This window comes from Anser anser (assembly GCF_964211835.1).
Source record: "Anser anser genome assembly, chromosome: 11".
In the NCBI taxonomy this organism is placed as follows: domain Eukaryota; kingdom Metazoa; phylum Chordata; class Aves; order Anseriformes; family Anatidae; genus Anser; species Anser anser.
The window spans coordinates 18,100,303-18,121,498 of record NC_139732.1 but is presented as its reverse complement, the minus strand read 5'-3'; the positions used below and the strand labels follow the sequence as shown (position 1 = coordinate 18,121,498).

The following is a 21,196-nucleotide window of genomic DNA, read 5'->3' as shown; positions in this document are numbered from 1 at the left end:
CAGCTTAGTCTTACCATCCAAAATGACTATGTAAATAATTTCTTGTTAGAAAAGTACCTATAAAATATAGTAACATGATACTCAATACAGAATAATAGAAACACTTTGGGAAGAACACAGGTCTTTCTGGCATAGGAACTCTCCTTGACCTGAAGACTTCTGTATCTAACTAAGCCAGCAACTCAGTAAAAGAAATAGCTATGTATATCTATCTATATAGACATATCACTCAGTTTATTTTCCTCTCTGATTTTCCTAGAGGAACTGGTTTCAAATGTTTTCCACATTCGTTTCCTCCTGGCATGTTTACAAACAGTTCTCTCACCAGGACTCACTAGATATTATTAGCATTCTTTAAATAGTAGTTTCCAATAAATTCAAATAAATAATGTCACTGTCAGCAAGCATTGTACAGTAGGTCAATTTACAATAATAGTATCAATGTACATTTAGCAAGATGCTTGGAAAATATGACCTCCCAGTCACGTTTAAAAAAAATCTTTACAATTGTAAGTTTATAACATTTTAAGCCTTACTCAAAGGTCCATACGCGAAGTACAACAAACCAGAATAGCACAGGCATAAGAACCCTCACCAGCATTAACATGCATTTGCCATGTAAATAGAAAATAACGAGTTAAAATCCTTCACCGCACGTTCCCTAATTCAGTGGCAATTAATCAACTGAGATAGGAGAACTGTATGAGTATCAGTTTTATACGCTCAGAAGAAACAGCAGCACGAAATACATTCCTTTCCTATGAGCAACAGTACCAAACAATTACAGCAATAATCATTAGCAGTGTGTAGGAAAAAAGTGTGCGTAGGAGGAGGGACAGGTCATAGTTAAGCTGTCTTTCTATTAATCATCATTATAAGAAGGGAAAGAAGAAATATTAAATTTCCATTCTTATAAAGTTCAGTCATTATTTTTCAGACTCATTTGAAACCACTCTTCAGCACAGCAGTAACTCACAAATCATGGAGAAACCAGCAATGCACATGACGAGATGGTATCCAGTACAGAACGTGTTTCTCAGGACAAAGTTTTGGTTATACAACCTTTATTTTCACTGTTTTGTGACAGTAGCCCCACTTTGCTGCTTCAGTCTTTCTTTAATGCAGGAAAAAATAAAAATTGGGGAATTTACCCTTTAATAAAATTAAATACGGCCTCACTTTTTAAGCCAAGAATGATGAGCTGAACAATACCTTCACACACCTTAAATATATTCTATTAAAAAGGACAGAGTTAATCATCTCTGAGAAGAGAGAACGGTGATTTTATTTCCCCCCTAAGGTGGATAAAAAAACCTCTACATATATACATGCTTCCCAATGTTTAGAATATTGGGAAACAAGTTATTTTTTAAAAGCATTGTTGTTAGAAATTACTTCTCCTATGAGAAAGATGATATTTAAACTGCTGTAACTTGGCCCAGTCAAAAGCAATTTGCAGGAGGACACTGAAAGGCAAATATATACATACAAGGGACAGGCCTGCTAACACATTAAACACACTCACAGAGCTTGACAGTTCGTCTCTCAAAATAAATTTATTTGAAAGTAAATAAATACCCCTGTTGAGCCAGGCTGTATTTAGCATCTCAGCTTTCCTTCCTCCCACCCCCACAACTGTGCATCAAATATGTTTTCATCCCCTTGTTTGTCTGTCTCCCCTAATCAGGACTCTGTTGTTGTACTGAGCGAGTCGGGGCATTTAGTGGAAATCAAGATGGATTTAGTTTGGAATTAAGTAGATTCCCATGACAGGAAATATTAAGAGATGATGGATGTCTGACAAATATTTAAAAAAAAAAAAAGAAAAAAGAAAATCAACTCCTGTTTCAGAAAGCAGTCTGCAAAGCTAGATTTATGAAGCTGAACTTTAAACTAAAAGGAACATATTTTTCCAGGCTTTATGTATTAGCAATATTGCATTTAATTTAGAGATTAAATAAATGCTGTAGTTTGAGGCAGCCCATGAGAGCTTAGATGCTGCATGTAGGCAGGCTTACAGTTTTGAAGCTATGAAATATGTCTCCTGTTTTGACACTATTGTAATAGCATAGCTGTTCACTTTCCTTGTTTCCATGGGGTTTATGGTCCATAAAGTTTAATAACAATCTTAACAGCTGAACAGTGAGCACACATCTCTGGGAGACTGCTGTACAAAACAGGACCTGAATTTTATCCATGCAGCTTTTAGTGGCAGTACATGCCCTTTTCTCACCACTACCCACATGCACCCGCACCCTTAAAGAAGGCACCAAACAACGGCCATTTACTCAGCTTGGAAAAGAGATCAGACACCATCTTGGCCTTCAGAAGGTGAACAAACAGCACTCAAAACACGAGGTTATGAAATCAACCAATTTCAGAAAAATGAAATAAAAACCTTGACCAGTAGGTCCTGTGGGAAAAACATCCATCCAGGAGCACCCACAAGCAGCACTGACTTTCATGCAACTAGGCTGGTAGAAAAATTATACGTTGTATGGTGCAGAAAGATTTTCTGCATTTTGAGGTGTAGATGTTCCTCTTCGCTTACTCTTTACCCAGGGAGTGAACCTCATCAAGCCAGGAAAGTTCCAGTTCCTAGCAAAACTGGCTCCTAGCTCGTACCTTGACTAATTACATTCCATAAGAGAAAAAGGGCTTGCTTTGGCGACACAGAGCTGGAGCATGTTATCCTCAGAAGAAGACAAAACAAAGCTACCACATTCAGGCTCGTAAACATCTTTTTCAGAAAGGACATAAGATTGTGCCCACTTCTATCTTCAGAGATAGCCCAAAGCAAGCAGAAAAAGAGCTAAACAGACCACACAAGTTCTTTAGAGAGAGAGCAAGATCCCCAAAACACAACTACACATCCCATACCTCTTTCAGTAGTCCAGTCCAGCCTCTATCTTTGGCTTCTGCTTCCTTTCTAGCTACCACAAAAACAGCAAAAAGATGTGACAACCCTGAAAGTACTTAAAACTAATGTGGGAGATTCACCTGCATCTTGTCTGGCATTAGGTCAGCAGATGGCCCTCAGGTGAGCCACTGTGCTTGCTTTGCCTGGCTTTGATCCTGGCTTGTTTCCATTATGGCCTGCTTGTAGGGCACCTGCTTTACAGGCTAGGTATTTTCTGGTACATGCTAGGCAAATTTATTCATTTGTGATTAGGATCATAAAGTTAAGTTTGAGCAGAAATACTGTAATAGTGGTTAAAATTTAACCTGAGGTCTCTTCCAGGCTGTCCTGTTGGAAAATTTTAAGTTATATCAATAATTGGTTATGGGAACCCTCCTAGAAAAGGAAACCACCTTCTTCCTCACTGGTAGGCTTTTATTTTGATTAATTTAGGACTGCCTTAGACTACATTCTCAAATATTGAATTTATTAAAACCATCCAAAGACAAGGTCCTTTGTCTACTGAGAATTCTTCTCCACCACCTATTCCACCATTTTCATGATTCTACTTTTTTTTTTTTTTTTCAAATAGAAGTGAAAAGGAACATTCAACTTTCAAATCTGGATTTGCATAACTATTTGTAAGGGAGAACTCTATACAGGTACAGAATATTAACGACTTCTCCCCCCTTTTAAAATAATTGAATAGATTTCAACTTGACTGTGTCTCTTTAACATTTCACTGAATCTTTTTTTTTTTTCAATGAATTTGACACATCAAGTAATATCAGAGTAAATCTACCTAAAATATTTACAATTACTTGCAAGATATTTTCACATGAACCAGTAAATTGAAACTTCCTCTCAGAGGAGACACATAAAAAAGTCATTTTTATGGTGGTTATTGTAATTTTAATAGGCAATTTCATAGGTAAACAGAAGTGCTTGATCTCCATTCACCACTGTATAACAGGCTGCGCTGCATATCTAATGGCATCACATGGATTTGTGTACAAAATGAACAAGAATTATAAATGTCTCCTTCTGTGATTTAAACTATACAGTTTTATGTACCTCAGCTACAGTGCCTAAGAAGAAAACACAACACATATTTATATTGTACAAATAGGCAGTCTACTTCCTTTGGGAATAAAATTTTAAGAAGGAAATGCTTCAGGTTGGCATTAAAGCAGATGTTCAGCAGAAGGAGCTGTGCACACATTTACAGAGTAGCCTCCATCTAAGCTGGTTCACTGAAACGTGTGCATGCTCAAAAGATCTGAAATTTGTGTAGGCAAACGACACTTTCATGACTGGAGTAGATTAATAGAGTAATAGATTTAAAGGCTAGAAGGGATCATTATGATCATCTAGTATGACCTTCTGTTTAACAGAATTTAGCCAAGGGATTCCTGCATCAAGCCTATGGCTCATAACTTCTGGTTGAGATACAACTAGTATCTTTTAGAAAGACACTCAATTTTGATTTAAAGACTTCAAGTGATGGAGAAGTCACTACCTTGCTAGACAAGTTGTTACAGACCTTAATTACACTGCTTCATGAAGACAGTGCTTCTTTATTCTTTCACTACTGGATAAAAAAAATAAGAAAATGTCTCATTCTTGTAGTTTTTTTCTGAAATCTCCAAAATTTTTACATGCAAACAACAAAACCAGGACCAACAGTTAAATAATGTTTAAATTACAGCGGTAACATTAATAATAATACAACAATGATCCCACTTGGAGAAGAAAAAAAGCCTGTCAGCCATTTGGTCTTTCTTTGTTACACATACTCATGAAGATATACTTCAAAGAAAAAGGTGAAATAAAAAATGATGCAAATACGCTAAGTTTAGTCACATTGGAAGGCATGAGGATAGTAAAACAGTTTAGTACAGAATAGATTTTTTTTTTTTTTTTTCATTTTTAGAAGTTATCTTTGATTTAATGGTTCATGGAGAATAGGAACAATTCATGGGAAATATGTACCCATGGACTCACCTACATCATGTTGGCTGGCTTGGGTCCCAGGCATGTTAGAGAAGCCTTCAGGTTTTTAATGTGCTATACTCTTCCGTTCTGGGCATGTGCAGATGTGGGCTACAATGGTGCAGGCTGCCAGCTACAGAGCATCTGAAAACTCTCTTATGGTACAGAAATCCTCAGCTGCTTGTTAGGACAGCTTTATGGAAAGTGAGATGAGGTTTTGGCCCCATCATTTAGCTATACTTGGCCATAATTCAATTTCTCACAAATAGCGATTTTGGCATGTTCTCTTTCTGTTGTACAACCATGATACATGCAGTGGGAATAATAAATTACCATGCTATTACATGACAACAGAAATCTCAATGTGTTTGGTTGTATGTGCAGAACTAAAACGGTGGGCTGTTTTTTTCATTGCACTTTCACTAGACTTGATTCTAACATATTTACACTGATTAGTATTGGACTACTGAACATGTGAGATTGAGAATTCATGGAGCAAGTGACTGCCATTATGAATAGGGTTTTGTTGTTTGGTTTTGTAAAAATGAAAGCCAAATAATATGTAGTTAGAATTGTTCTCACATATGTCAGGCATATATTGCAATAAAATTGAGAACTGGGGTTTGGAGGAATGTCCACAAATGCTGCTTCTGCCTCAGATGTGATTATACACCTCCTTGGAAAACACAATTGTGTAATGCAAATATCCTTAATAATTCATTAAAATTTGCTGCTAGAGTCCACTAATATTTGAGTTGGGAAGTTAAAAACAGGAAAGCAAAAGGTATGCAAATCAAGACAACCTTTTTTTCTGGGGAAAAAAAAAAAAAAAGGCTATTTTCATTCTAAGAAGCCAGTGGGTGGGAAAATATATTTCTGCTAAGAAAATGAGCAGTCACTTTCACTGAGAAGGAAATACTGAGTTGCTTTCTCCTAAGCTCTCAGCGGAGCATAGCCTGATGGTTTAACCATGGCATATGGGTTGCAGCCCAAGAGAGCTAAAGAGAAAATTTGGAAGCTTGTGTCAAATTTTCTGTTCTCTATATAGCTTTGGCCTAGGCCTCAGCAGTAGCCCCCTGGGATAGAATGATGTACTGCAATATAACAAGCTGCCTGACATTTTGAAATGCCTTAACCCCCAGCTTTCCATCCACCTTTTAGCCCTTGCAGCATCTTCCCTCCCCACGTGGAGCTGCATGATGTACGGTATAAGACTTCACTAAAAAGAAAAAATGTTGTCATCTCTTTGTCCTTGAGGTATTTAATCAGCAATGAGACTTCGCTTCGTTAATAACATTTTCAGTTATATATTCTGAAATGCCAGTTATTGTATAGAAGACAGGCTCTATGAATGTCTCGTGTCCCTTGCTCATGCACATGCCAAGTCTGAGCAAAGTCTCCGGACTCTTTTCTAGTTTTTTTCTAACCAGAATGCAGGATAGGGGAGGAGGGGCCGGGTGCAAGAAGATGAAGAGGGAAAGCACTGTTTTCCTGTAACCTCAGAAATTGCAAGCTCCTGTTAAAAAATGAAGGCTCCTGGATTACTAAAAATGGAAACTCTAAAAGCACAAATGTGAACGTTTAAGCCAAGCTGATGCAAGTAAGAGAGAAGAAATTTATTACATACTTCCAGTGACTTTCAGATTTATAACTGACTGGTAGCAAGTAGACAAACTCTTGAAAACACCACAGTAATTATATACCCAAATCAAAGTCTTTTCCTCCTCTCAAAGTGGAAAACACTGGTGAACTGGAAGCGTTATTAATTAAAAAACTCTAAATGCTACGGGCTTGAGCTCCAGTAGTTCATGTCACATTCTTCTCTTTCTCTAAAAAGTCAAAACATTGAGGAGTTGAATATAGCTCCTCTCATACATTATCCCCCTAATGACTTTGACCTATTAATAAGTGGAATCTATCAAGTATATTCTCTCTTACAGTATTTTGTCAATCGTTATACGCCTCAATGGGGCCACCATTAAAAATCTGCCAATTAATTCAGTATTTAGGACACTGTTACTATGAAATATACTATGTATCATGCTACTTCTCATTATAAATATAGAAATGTTGTAAATCACAAGGTGAGATTAGTATTTTCTGCAATAAGAAGTGATGCCTTTTAATGATAATCATTATATACTTTCCTTTTTTCTCTCCTTCAGCGGGGTTCTTTTATAGCAGAACCCTTCCAAGGGAAAACAATATGAATGTCACACTGAATATTGAAAAGATATGTTTTTTCCCTCCCTTTTCTGTATTAAATTCTTGAGCATATCTATTTGAAGCAGTTTAAATAGTCTAAATATGCACCCTAAATATTGTGTGTTCTTCGAAGAAAGTTAACTGAAGATTTTCTTCGAACTTTAAGTGCTGTGTCTTATTAGAAATCAAAACAAGGTTTAAAATATCATTAGGCATATTAAATTGACTGAATGTTTATGTACTACACCTGAATAAAACGCTTATACTTACCAAAAACATAGCTCTTGCCCAAAAATGATTAATTGTGGCTTTCCAGTCAATAAAACACTAAATAAAATGAAGGATGGGAACCTAATGTGCCTGAAATTCTCTAATGGCATTTATTTATTTATTTTATTTCCTTCTTTTTCTAAAAAAAAAAAAAAGTTTTGATTAAAAATATGATTTTATTTAATATCCCATGGATAAAAATCATTAAAGCTATTAGCATTAAGTTAGTATGATTGCAACAAATAATGCAGAAAGTACCTCTAATACAGTTCTAGCAGTGGTTTCATTTACTCTAGATGAAAAATGACATTTATCAAACATTTGATCAGATAGGCTATATGGAGAAACAAAAGAGAGGAGATTAACTGGCATGAAAATTCATTTTGATTAGACTATTTAATGTTCTGTGGATGTGTTACAAATAACCCTATTCCCAGGAGAATTCCTTTGAACTAGATTTCTTTAATTATTATTTTTATTTAGCATTAAGACCATATGACCTCCAAACATAACTTTTCTAAAAACATTTGATAAAAATCAAAGGTATTAGAGGTTTTCTGTATTTTTTTTTTCTCTGAAAGTTTTATTGCTATATGGGACATATAGAGAATGTTTGCTAAGTTAAACTTCTACTATTTTAAAATACATCTTTTTTAATATCATTTTAGGATGTCAAGGTGTACATTTCTGAATGACATTTTATTTGGAATTGCAGCCATTTGTCTAGTCGAAGCATCTGCGTGTTACATATGGACTGGAAACTTTCCACTACAATGATTGTGCTCTGCCAAAAAGACAGCAAAAGATAATGTTCTTATGTCAATAGAAGCTGATGCACAAGTTCTTTAGAGGTTTTGAATCTTTAACCACTTAACTAAAGGAGAGTTCATTATGGCTGTAGTTTTGCTGAAAACAAAAACTAAAAACAAAAACAACAACAAAACTTAAAAAAAAAGAAACACAAAACAACAAAAAAAAGAAAACCTGCAGAAACAGGCCTTGTGTATTGCAAATCCCCATTTTGGAAACCCAAAGAGGGAATATAAGCTTAAAGGCCTGAATTTAACAAACCTAATTATCAAGGCTTAATTAGTACCAAGGGTAAAGCTTCACGGAACACCTGCAGACTTAATTTATGTCCTGACAGAGAGGAACAAGTGTTAATGGGCTGTATTTATGTTAATACCTGAACCTTAGAGAGCCAGTGGGATAAAACAGACTATGCACTAGTTTTCTGTTTCATGCTACAGAACAAACATAAAAAATTTTAATCTTAATATTAGTTTGCACATAACTCCTTGGGGGAAGTATAGATCTATTTAAACTTTAGAATTGGATATGCAGAATCCTAAAGAAAAAAAAAAAGTCAGTTTAGAAAGTGGTGTTGAGGCAGAAAATATCAAAGCAAAAGCATCAGTGGCCATTTTCTGAACACACTGTGAACAGCTACTGGTTTTTCTAATACTCTTACACTATACCACTGGTGCTTTATGTCTGATGTGTAATATAACTCTTTGCTGTATTCAGAGGGAAGAAAAAAAGGCTACGCACTGTAACTGTAGTGCTGAGTGCATTGCCCCTGTGTACTGAGGCTCAGGGGACATGATCTCAGTCGACTCTGGGCTTTGGGCACCTTTTCAGAAGGCAGATCCCTGTGGGGAACGGGGCCTTTTATGGTCTCCAGAGTTCTTGGAACCCAGTTTGTAAACAGACCATATGGTACCACCAGTCTCAGCTCTCGTTTGGTGCCAGGAGGGTACAGAACATTATATATCCATGCTGTTTCTCTCTCTGTATGTAGCAAACTACCTTGAAGCTAAGGGTTTTTAAATGTGAATAAATAGTTGTACATTTTTACCACCACAGTTGCAATTGCATTGTGACAAGACTAGTTCATCTTCACTTGTGCCACCGCAACTATTGTAACTAATCTGAGAAGAGATGGTGTTTAAATAGCATTTTCCTGTCCTTCAGTGCTCCTTTTGGCCATACACACTGCTTCAGGAAGGATCATCTCTGAGAGTATGGCCATAAGGACAACATTATAACTTCTGAATTACACTGAGACACAGGGGAACGTTTGTTATTACTACATACATCTGTCACCCAGTTTGTTTTTTGTTTGATATCAGATTCCACCAGTGTTTTCAGCTCTGAAATTGCTCAGGTTGCAGAATGAAGAGGCATAAACCCATCCTATGCTGGACTGTACATCTCTTTATTATGCTTTTGTTGGTTCCCATATTCACAGGTAATAAGGACAAAAAGTCGTCTCGAAGATAATCACCTCTGGTTCTCACAAAAGACCACAGAATGTCACTAAGTGACTACTGCATTCAACTTGCAAATTCCTACCTCTCACAAGGTTTCAAAAGTTGTATGAATTCTCAAAACTGAATTAGTTGTTCTAATGCTTATTTGTCTTTGTTATTAAAAATGCTCTGGGTCCTCAGTGTATGTCTGGCTTAACCTGTACTGGATCACATTACAGAAATCTTCCCTGGCAAGTACTTACAGATGGTGATCTCCCAGCCGAGATTCTGGTAAGTTAAATTGAGACCTGTGCATTTCCTACAAAAAAGCTTTCCTCATCTCACGTCATTCTTGCGGCTTCTTTCTGAATCTCCTTCTTATTTCTATCTTATGTAAATATAATATTGTTTCTTTACTCTTCTTTGAAATGTTTGTAGCTGTAACTGAAGATTTACTTTGTCCTTTTAAATATAAATATGACCATCATTTTATGCCACTTAAAGCGCTAATTTATCATTTTACTAGTGTGCTCTCTACTAGCTTCCCTCACTGTATAGCAACACCTCTTCTATATAGGGCTGAATTCAACATTCCCACAAAAACAAAATTTTCCTAACCCTTCTTTTACTTTTGATCACAAATCATCAACAAGCTGATCCTATGTTCTCATATTTACTTCATTAGAATTATTCACATTTTTTCCACTAATTGAACCTGTAATTCTTTGAAAGTATTTACAGTTCACTCTAGTTAGCTAAATCACTCATGCAGTATTCTCTATCCTTTCAGAACAGACAAATTACATGAGTAATCAATAAGCTTGAATTATGTCATATGAAAACTGAATACACAATTTGAAACTGCATTAAGCAACACTCAAGCTTCCTTTTTGTGAGAATTCAGGCTACCAAGCTCAGTTCCTCAAAAATTCATAGGAAGTAAGTACAAAAGTGTAGTAAAGAAAGTCAACCCACTTTTTTCTCTGGTTTAAACAAATGCTATAAGAAACGTTCTTATTTTTAGTTTACTTCTAAATCTATACGATCACGGGCACACAAGAACAAATACCACTTTTTACATCTAGACCTATGGGAAAACATAACCTGCCACCCAGCGAGGTGCCCCCACATGAACACAGCTTTGCATCACCACAAGTTGTGCCAAGCCATGGGGTGAGGGACAAGCTCTGCGTCAAGACTCATGTGACTTCCTGCACCCATTTTGTTGGGCTATCCACCAAGAGACGTGCCCCAGTGCCGTGAGCCCAGGGATGCCATGTGAGTGTGGCTGCCCAGCAGAAGATCCATGAAAATCTCCTCCTTTTCTCTTTGAACTAAAGGTTTGACACTACCTTAAGGCCTAAAATAATTTTGCTGTCAATCACTTTTTGGAAGTACACCAGACTCTGGTCTCTACAGCTGCCCAGGAGAGAGGTAAGAGTATTAATGTGGATAATCCATAAGAATTCAAGCTAATTTAAAGAGTCACATCTTGGACGAGGAGGAATGGAAAGTTTGGTTAGCATTTCCTCCCTTTACCACTTCCCCTATGCAAAAGAATATCTTAAATGTTTGTTATCATCTTTTCCTTCCTATTTTGTAATCCTCTTTAAAATATTGACACTAATGCTTCTTCCCATCCTGCCTTTTTTTTTTTTTTCTTTTTTTTTCTGGCAATAACTGTGGATCCCTATCACCAGCCTGTTTGCCTCATTTCAGTGGTGGGCAGACCATCAGCACTTTCCAGGGCATCAATGAAAATGTCAGCAAGGATGTTTGCACAGCTGTGAAGACTGGGGCTGCTGCAGAGCTGTCATCTGGAAAGTGTGGCAGGCCCACATGAAAACTGATGGGGACCTGCATTATCTTCTAGGAGCCCCCATCACACTGCATCTATCAGGGGCTCCTTCTGTGTAAGGACAAACTTCCTGAGGCTACACAAGGTGTTCGAACAGCTTGGAGCAAAAACCATCCGGCACAGACACTGTGAGGTCAGCATAACACCAGAGGGGACCTTCACATGCTTTTGGTCTCTCAACTTAAAAACCTCTAGGTTTTTAAGAACAAAGCAGAGGAAGGCCCTGCCATCTCACGTGCAAATTCTGGTGTCCCAGGGCATCACCACAAACCCCAGCAAGAGAGGAGGCAGCCACCATATGCCCTACTCGGGCCTTCCCCATGTGCCCACTGTGTGAAGAGCCCCTGTGTTACCTTCAAAGAGCCACAGCTGGTGGCTTGGAAGCTACTTCGTGATGTGAGAAGGTGGAAGGCACCAGGTTTGAGTTACTTGAGAGGCAAGCTAGGGACATCTGCAGAGAAAACATGAGAGCTGCCTGAATTGCCTCCCATCTATCCAAAACAACAATGTCACAATGTGTACTTGCTCGGGTAACTCAGCAGCAGATCTACCCAGGATGTGCACCCACGGTTGCCAGACTCCCCAGCTCCTCTACCTGCTTGGGGCCCGCCACACCGGTAACACCTTGGCTTTGGTGCTTTTGAAATATTTTGCCTGTGTTGAAGTTTGGAAACACTTTCAGAAACACTAAACAAGCCTCTCACTGACAACAGGAATGAAAATCTAATCTTGAGATAGCCGTTGCTCTATGTGTGTGACTTGTTTTCCCTGCCTGAAAAGCAGGAAAAATAATACTTGATTCTCAGGGCAGTAATTAGATAATTTCATGGAGGGGGGCTTACCATGCAGAGAAAGTAGAAATTTAAATTAATGGTAGCAGTAAACTGCTCATTTTTTTAGAGTCTCAAGCTTCACAAACGGTCACTCCCTAAGCCAATAAAAAACTGAATTTTGATGCAAAAAATAGACAATCAAAATAATAATGGTCATTTCACAAACTTTTTTTGATACCTTTGTCAAACAAATTATTACCTCTTTTAAGTAAGTTTTTACCTCTGGCAAATCTATCAGACCTTGAAATGTGGTTTTCAAAACCGGATATTACACATTAACACCAATCTAATATGTACGATCATTATGGAAACAATTCAAGCAACGCATATTGATTTTTTTTTTGCGAACAGCAATAGCATTGATGCATAACACACACAAGTTCTCGTACACATACATATATGTATACGTGTTCTCGTAAATCAACACTGCCACAGTGTTACGGGAAGAATATGATTGAGGCCACAGTGTTGATAGGCGTAGGATTTTGCAGTTCATATGTGCTTTCATTTTGGTCACGTAACCATGTTTCAGAACAGTATGCTTTTTGTATATTTTGTAAAACTAGCTTTAAGATAGACGATAAACGGAAATAACCCATTAATCAGATTGTTAATGAAAATTCTGAGAATTAAATTACAAATCCTGGACAAATTTAGTCATCAATTTCTCAAAACATCTTCGGCATGGAAAGCCGGAGATCTTTGTGAGGTCGAAAAGGTTGATTTCATACAGTTCTTAAAAGCAGAAACAACACTTGTCATACCCAGTTTCAATCAGACTTCTTTTTCTGTTTTCTAATTTCATTTCATCCTACTTTAACATGGCATTTTCCACCTCCCTCAGACCTCCACACAGAATCAGTCAGGCAGAAGAAACACTTGAGTAGCTTGTGAAGCCACAATGCCTGAGCTGGTCACATTAATGTGTCCCTGGACACATGAGCTGATTTTTGGCAGAGAATAAATAAGGAGAACTTTCAGGTTGTGCTAAAGATGAACATGGACCTAAATTGTATGATAGCCAGTTGTCTTCGAAAACCTTGTAGTACCTGCTACTAAATATTCTGAACCCAAATAAGAATAGGAAAATGAAAACCAAAACAGCTCCTAAGATTTTATTTTCCACTTGGGCTAACATCAGTGAAAATGAATAGCCGTTTTGCTCCAGTAGTTGCATTTCTTTTGGGGTCATCTTTTGCTCAGCAGGAGTAGACAAGAATGAGCTGGGATTTATGGGGCTTTTAATTTTTATTCTTTAATGTTTCTATTTTCTTGTTCAAATATATTTTTATTTAATGTTTTGAAATATAGCTTTCCAGTTCAACCTCGTTTTAGTTTCCCCAAATAAATGCACTTTATGTGTTGAGGTGAAGGAAAACACTAAAAGTAGTGAAATTTTTCATATTTCAGACGAGCAAAATCTTTATCTAACTTGAAATATTTTCCATGCTTGCTTAAAAATCCATAAAATGAGCAACTGCTCATCAACTTAAGAGTTATATATGCGAAATCTCCTGCACTCAAGTCAGGACCAATGCATGACTGCAGATTTCTAACCATTTGTTACATTTCCCACTCTGCAAGTGCCAAAGGATTGAAGAGTAAAAATGAGTGAGCAAAGACAAGGTTCCAAGTCACTAAGCTGTAGAGATGTTGCAATCATTTTTGGTGGGAGTAACTGCAGTTGTACTGTAGTGAACAGAAATCTCGGTTGGCATTACAGCCAACACAGGATGTTAGACTTGTAACAGGAAGAAAATGGCAAACAGAAATGCATATGAAGACAACAAGAATAAGCAGCTCTACAAACAGACCACAAACTTTTACACCGGTACTGCACAGCTACACGAAACTAAGCATCGGCTCCTGAATTTATATCATGCAGATAGTCTACAGACTTCACCTGTGCTTTAATAAAAGGGGATTCAATATGGATGAAAGTTATTTTATGAATAAGATACAGAAACTTTAGTTGTTGAAGTAAATATACAGACAGTGTCTTCCTGTGTATACAGGAGTGCTTAGTTAGATTGAAACTGACTAAACAATTTAGTCAGCGCAATTAGTTCAAAATAGTAGCTTGAGGTTCCTATGAGTTAAAATGCAAACTTTTATCAAACACTATAAACACCAGTTTGTTGCTTCCTATTTAACTTCAGTTAAAATCAATGAAGCAGTCAAACAACATGTTCCAGAATTTTTATTTTTACCTTTGTTGTTGTTGTTGTTGAGTTTAAACCTGTTATTTAAGCATTATGTGATCTGTCTGTAATTATATAAATGTCATTTCAATTTTGCTAGAATTCAATATATAAAGGCAAATATATTGCACACTGGACCAATTATGCACTCAGGGATGTCCTTCAGGTACCTTCAACGAGTGATAAAAGGTAACAAAGTTAGCCTTACACTTTCAAAACACCAAGCAGACCTTACACAAATAACTCTCCCATCACTCCCTGCAGCAATACCATCTGCTTTTTATAGATGGGGGAAGCAAGGCACAGAAATGCAAATGCCCAAGGCCATGTAGGGATTCAGTTGCATGGAGAGATCTGGAGGTTAGAAGCTCCTGATTTCTTCACCCAACCATAGCCTTTTTATGCTGCATTTCTCTTTGGTTCAGTTGCTTATCTAGGTGGGAGTCATTGGTAGTACTAAACTGTGCTCCTAAATTTTAGCATTTTTGTTAAAAAGAAAAAACAAATTTGGAATGGAGGCAAACTTCCACCAGAGCTAAAATGACAAATTTCCAGGCTTCCATAACTTTGCACCCTGTCAGGATTGAGAAGACCTACTGGGAACATGCAGACAGGCTGAAGGAACTGTATGAGTTCTAGAACAAAGGCTTTAAAGAAGAAATTACTTTCCCTGTTTCATGGGGTCTATGACACAATCATGTTTTTGCTTTGGATTAGGATTTTCTGATTCTTTCTCCTCCCACGGGTGACTTACATTTTTAATTCACTCTATTTATCCCAAATCTTGTCAATGGATTTTGGTTAGTAAATGAGAAATACTATATTATAACAAGTAATCATTTGATATATCTATACTGCACCATTCCAAAACTCTGCAAATAGATCAGTTTTCCTTTTATCTTATAGCATTTTCCCCATCCCTGATTCACATATATTCATGGTATACACAAAAAGCCTTTCACTGGTACTAACAATTTTCACTGGTACACATTTTTTACAGCTGTTAGAAGCAAGAAAAGAAGAAAATTCTAGTGTCCTTTTATTTAAGATATTCCTGAAAGTGTAATTCTGAGTGCTAGTACATAAATCTGTGTTCTTAAGAACAGATTTAAAATAAAGGTGTAATTTATGTAGCAGGGTACTAATTTTCATCCCTGCAGCAGCACTGTTAAAAAGAGAGATTCATAAGGGCAATGAGAATAACAGAGTACGTTGGACACAAACTGAAAAATAAGAGGAGACTGGAAGAAAGCAGTCTGTGAAGAACAGTGAATTTCTTTTTAAATTATTTTCAATGTCCACACATCAGAGTAGTTTTGCCAGCTTCCCCCAGTAAGCAAGCAAATCCCAAAAAGTAGGAGCAAACACAGTTCCAGGCTTCACTCCTGAATTTCCTGGCTTCTGTGACTTTATGTCAATACCTTGATTATAACTCTGATTTATATAAGCCAAAGTCTTATTTCATAGCAGTTTCAAATATAGAAAACAGAGCTTTTTAAACAATGTCATTATCAGTATCCTTATATTTTCTACAATTGTCAAGTATGTTCCACGTCTTAAAATACACAGGGTGTTGTGATGCTCTCATATTGTCTTAACTTATGCTACACTAACCCAGAAAATGTTTACTATATGTTTATCTCAAAATCTTTTTTCTACTCAGTGGCAAGAATAGTTGTTAGCAAAAGACATGTATTTTGATGTAAATCTCCCATGTTGAAGTCCTTCCAGCGAACACAGAGATTACAGCTGATTTCAGCAACAGATGCATTGAACTTAAGTAGTGTCCTCTGATGTTTCTGAGATTGCAGTTATTATATTTTCTTTCTGCTTCTTGAAAGAAGCAAAATCACATGTATCACAGATGCTACAAAACACTAAGTTGTAGACAATAACAAATAAAAACATACCAAGGAAGAGAAGTTTTTTTGTTTGTTTGTTTGTTTTTTACTCGTATATATGACTGGTCATGTTTTCTTTGCAGTAAGAAAACTGCCCCTCATAACAAATCAAGTCTTCTAAACACCACTTACACGTCAGAAAATTTCAGAGTTTTCTTTTTACCCTCCTCATCTAACAAAAACTAAAAACCCAGCAAGAACAGATTTCTTTTCACTGCTTCAGTAGCAAAATGGACCAGGAGCTTTACCAGTCTCATCAGTTTCTAATTCCTCTCGCACATGAAATTTATATTTCTCAGTGTCAGTGTCCTTAGAAGAAGAGTGAACACAGCATCAGAATCATTAGTCATCTTTCATGCTCTGGAGGTCCTTCTCGACCAATTTAGTAAAGAACAATGCTGTGCAAAAGAGACAGGATGGCTGCTAATGACAGGCAACAGTTCAATATTTTATGCCACCTTAAAAAAGTTTCAGTAACTGAAGGTGTTCTCACATTAATTCTTTGCATCAATTATTGACAGAGAATTTAATTTAAAGGCAACTAGTCAGTAACCTAGGGGTACTGTTTTAAATAATTTATAATTGCTGCATGGGTGTAATCATATTGCTATTGATTAAGATCCAGTCACTTCTACCAGTCCAGCATGTCTTATGCTAATTAATTTTAGTGATATCACCTTTTTAACTCTGTATTCCCTGGTAACTGGAACTCATTATTAAAAAATAATTTAATCAGGAGCAGTCTTTTAAAGTTTATATGATTAGTACTTGCTATGCTGTTGAAAAAGTGGCTCTATATGAAAGTGAAATTAGGAACTAAAGAAGAATAGAGACAGTCTGTTAATTTCAACAGAAAAGCAAGGATGCTTTAAATAACAAAGATTTAGATAAGATATGGGAAAGAAGATTAAGACAGTGTTATCATTATCGCCCCTTGATCCTGAAGTTGTTACATGCATTAACACCTGTTTAAATCAATAGAAATTTTGAAGATCAGTACCATTCCAGTGAATTGCAGTTCTCAGAATACCCAGTCTAGGACCAAACCCTCTTAAGAAAACAATAAAATACTATACAACATTTCAAGGCAAGAAGAGACCCCCTTCACAACTGATCCTTCTCCTGTCTTGCGTATCAGTCCTCAGTTAGTGGCTGATTCTTGCCTTCATCTGACCTCCCATGGCAACTTCCAGTTTCTATTTGTTATATTTCCAGCAAACACTTTTTTCTTCCCAATTTTTTCAAGCTACCTCCATGTTTGAAAAGTGCTTCCTCACATGTACATAAACGTACCTCTTTATCAACCTGAAATTCTCAAATTTCTAAATAGTCTTCACATTTTCTTGTGAAGTCTGGTGAAACTATTCTAGGTTTTTCAATTAAGACCTCAAAAAACTTTATAGCCAGTTTCAAACTGCAATGGAAGCAGGCAGACATGTGAAGTCAATGCTAAGGGAAATAAAAATAAAATAAATAAATACTGCCTTTCTGAAAGCAGCTCATCTCTCCATTTCTCTCCAGTTAAAGACAGTGGGTAGGTGCTACCCACTTCATCAAGAGCAGAATCTTGTAAGCACAGACGCTTGGAAGGGAATTAATACAAGAACAAACAAAAGTCCAGCATGAAAAGGAAGAAACTGGAACGCAAGAAGCATAATACTTGAAAACTAAAAAGGGCCTATTCCCTTTTGGAGTATTTCCATTGAGATTAGGGTGCTGGATGGGCACATGGACAGACAAGACAAAGTATATATCCAGTATGAGCAAGGACACAGGTCAGGGACTATGGAGACAATGGGTGTAAGTCAAAACATTTAGCCTGTAAGTAAAATGACAAACCCTGTAACTTGAACTTGACACATGCTTGGAACAAACATCCACAACTAATGCCACAAAGGACATGCAATCTTTGTTCCTGAAGACACCAGTATGTAAATTAAATTGAATTTAGTCCACTTTGAGGTTTGCAATCAAATAGGTATTTTTAATATCAATAAAAAATGGAGCGTTCCCCAGAGAATCCAAATCAAGCTGCTTTTGCAGAACAAAATCAAAATGCTGAAACACATATGCTTTTAAGATAACTCAACAAATGTAAAATTTTTAGCAAAAGCAGTACATTCAAATCTACTCTGACAAATAAACTGAAAGGAAGGATAGGAAGGAGGAATGAATCTGACATTTGTATTTCCTTAGAACAAAGAAACAAGAAGTTTGGGGACAGCACAAAATGCCTGGGTACTGAGGGGGCATTGCTGTAGGAGACACTGCCCACACTGCACACCAACTGTAACCAGCACTTACTTTAGACCACAGGGGAAAAACAAAACAAAACAAAACAAAAATCACAAGGGCTGCCTATGATTGTGTTTGCATGGTAGGGAACAGAGATACAAGATGGTGTAAATAGCTGTTGCTTAAGTTAGCCCTACAACTTTCATGCATAAAGTCTCTAGTATCAATCTATTACTATGCACAACCAACAATAAATGGAATACACCATTAAAAATAAAGGAAACACCAAAACAGTGGTTAAGTAACTATGCTTTGGTTTTTAATACCAAAATTGATGTCCCATGGACCAACCTCATTGATAATCTAACTTGAATAATGGCTTTGTTAACAAAATTGCAACTGCAAAAGGTTGTGTTTGACAGTCACACCTGGTAGTATGAGACAATATTTCAAACAGTTTAGGAAAAAAAAAAATAATAACACTATTAAATTTACTGAATACCTTGTCTAGGGTTAAGTATTTTATGCAGGCATCAGCATCTTTAAGGAGTTCACCTTTTAAAAGGAGCAGGTTTTTTGTTGTAAATGGCACTGACACTACAACAAGAAAGTTCATTTCACAAAGATGATTCATTAAGAAATAAAATATTCATGGCTGACAGCTTGAAGGATCGCCATACAGTTTTATTCTAATGCACCTGTCCTCTTTGTCAAGTCCAATATGGGATGTCATGTCGCCAAAGTTTTATTTAGAAATTGTTTGTCAGAGTGAGCTTTCTAATGTGAATGAAAAATTCATTCCCTCATTAAGAAGATTTTCCATGAAATGTCTAGGATTTTCAGTGAACACCAGGACATGAACCAATTACTGTTAAACACTTAAAGAGGCAGTGTCCTAGCTCACTCAGCAAAACCCTTAATGCACAACTATATGGAAAGAACTCAATATCTATCAGGAAAACTCAAATGAAATATCAGTTTTATTTTGGTTTATGTGCTTCTTCCCCTTTCGTTCTTTTCCCTTTTCTTTTCTCTCTCGTTCTCTCTCTCTCTCTCTTTTTTTTTTTTTGGTGACAAATAGAAAACCATGACATTTGAGAGATCTTAGTCAAATGCAAATACTGGATGTTGAGCATTTGTATGTGACTTGAAGGAGAAAAATAGGGCATACATTTACACAGACTCATATAAATCAGCCATAGAGATACATACATGTAAAGTTGACAGAAACATATGTATTTATATTTCTTTATTTATTTGCTGAAGTCCTCTGTTTCTTTCTTGTCTTTTCCTGAAAGTTTACCTCCACTACTGAAGAGAACACCTGCCTCAAGCCGTGAACCTGGAGAATCATAGTACAGGCATACGCCAAAGAAAGATGCAATGCCAAATCGCTTTCAAGGGTGTCATTTTTCTTTGAATCTCTCATGGCTCCATAAGTAAGTTGAAAACTTGACTGCTTCCATTTATGCAATGATCTATGTCCCATGCACTTCATTTTTTTTCTCCTTAAAGGAATTTCACTTGGAGTGTCATATTCCCTAGGACCAGAGATCCACAGTCACCCACTCTTTTCCCTCAGAGATTTTCCTGTGTGGAAGAAAACGTAGCTACTCATTGCAGATTTCAGGATGTCCAAAAGCCCACCTGGAACAGAAGCGGGCTGCTGGACATCTGGAAACCAGAGACACCTCATACACGCTCTGATCTCTTCCCTGCCTGTTAATCCTGTTAGTGGTAAACACGTATCTCAACATAGTGGTCAACCACACTGATCCAGCCACCCAAATCTCCCACAGTAATGAGTTCTAAACAAAAAATATATAAATAATAATAATAATAAATTGGTGTTTAAGTGGAAAAAGGGTTCAGTTTGAATCTGTATGTGTAGCTAGCTTTCCCTTCCATGAAGCTCCAGGAATTTTCCTAAGCAATCTGTATTTTAGAAAGTATAACTCATAAACTTTGTGCAATGCTATCTATAATTACTTTCACTGGATGAATGGTCAAGAACTTTTTATGTTCTTTTAAATTTTTAAGTTTTCTCCTAGACAGACTACAGTAGGAGATAATTCAACAGATCCAGAAGTATTTTCTTAGCAAATCAATATTAATTTATCCAATTGTTATAGTCTCAAGAGCCAAAGTGCGTTCTAGTGCTAAGCTGCAAGGTATGTTTATTCTGAGCAAAAGTTATTCAAATATTTATAAGATTAGATAACTTAGAAAAGAAAATACAGATGGCAGGATGCAACACTGAGCCATATTTTTCTAGCCACCCTTTCAGTTATGAAAGGCAAGAAGTCTAAATGGGCTGATAGTGTAATCACTAATTTCCTCATGTAATTTTCAGCCAAAATTCAATTTCTGTTTAGTTCTTGTCTTCAACAAATGATGCAGTATGTCAGCTAAGGTCACAGAAAGAAGTCTGCATAGTATCAGAGAGTTTATGTTCTTCCTTAAATAAAATTTTCAAGATGTTATGGAAGAAAATCATATGGAGACTGCATATTACACTCCATAATGCAGAACAAGTTCCAATTTCTTTAA

General features: G+C 36.7%; 1 protein-coding gene across 9 annotated transcripts in view; it reads right to left on the bottom strand.

Annotated features, from left to right (window-relative positions):
• WWOX (WW domain containing oxidoreductase) overlaps positions 1-21,196 on the bottom strand; it is a 508,525-nt gene that overhangs the window by 154,391 nt on the left and 332,938 nt on the right. The window contains exon 9 of one of the 9 annotated variants that reach the window (XR_014588992.1): positions 2,881-21,196. This exon is cut by the window's right edge and continues 61,838 nt beyond it. The exons of the other annotated variants lie outside the window; for them this stretch is intronic. The gene's annotated coding sequence lies outside the window, so the exon portion shown is untranslated. The remainder of the gene's footprint in view (positions 1-2,880) is intronic. 9 annotated transcript variants of the gene reach the window in all.